Genomic DNA, 1,128 nt, shown 5'->3' with positions numbered 1-1,128 from the left:
TATAAATTATTATATACACAATCTGAGATTTAAATTCACAGAATATTTGTTTAAATAAATGAGTAAAACTATATAATAGATACTAAAAAACAATAGTATAATATAAATAGAGTATTGATGTAATAAATATAATTGGGTTGGGCTAATTATTAGAGAATTGGATAATAGATATTACTAAACGCAGTTTAAATAGGAAATATATATTGTAATACTAAGGGAGTGAACATGTGAATTGTGAAATGTTTTAGAATATCTCTCATTCTTCTTAAATTTATCTTTTATCTGAAATTTCTTTATTTCTCTTCTTTTTCAATATTATTACATGAGTTGATCATTTGACCAACAAAAATTGATTGTATTAAGGGTTAATAGGATAATTAAGTATGATAGTATAGGATTTAATAAACTTTTAATAATATACATTTGTTTGATATAGCACTGAATAAGATAAAAGTATTCATTATATAAATGTAATTAAACTTATGCAACAATGTGCCAAAAGAGGCCTTAAAATGGATCTAAGTGTTTTTTTATTTTTTTTGACAACTTGAAAATTCTATTTAACACACATGATATATATATATATATAATAGAATTAATTGGTTTGATATATAATGGGTATAACGTGGAACTTGGGGAGGATTTTTTTTCTAAAAAAAAATAGAGAATGGTTGAGGGAGAAACAAATAAACAATAGGAACTAGAAAACTTGCCCCATTTGGCTCATCACCTTCTGTCTATGGTCAATTGGTCATTAAAAAACGCCAAGACATTCCATATATGTATATGGAATTTAATGTATAAAAATTAATATACACCATAATATGATCAATGAGAAATATGGGATAAGCCAAAGCATAAATCAACCTATTTAAGTGTCGGTTTTTTTTTTTTTAATACACCTTAACACACACCATTCTCTTCCCATGAATGTCATATAACTACTTTTTAGTCATAGCTAGAATTTAAATCCTGATACACTCTCTAGTAACGTATACACAAATGTCACTAATTGACTAATCCTTACAGTACATTTAAGTGTCGGTTGATATTGTCTATTATATTGCCAAATATATGGATCATTTTCATATAGCCCAAGCACAAAAAAAAAAAAACCACAATAATATT

Source organism: Arachis ipaensis, chromosome B04 (genome assembly GCF_000816755.2).
Source record: "Arachis ipaensis cultivar K30076 chromosome B04, Araip1.1, whole genome shotgun sequence".
Classification (NCBI taxonomy): Eukaryota; Viridiplantae; Streptophyta; class Magnoliopsida; order Fabales; family Fabaceae; genus Arachis; species Arachis ipaensis.
The sequence above is the reverse complement of the archived record's forward strand: the minus strand, read 5'-3'. Positions refer to the sequence as shown.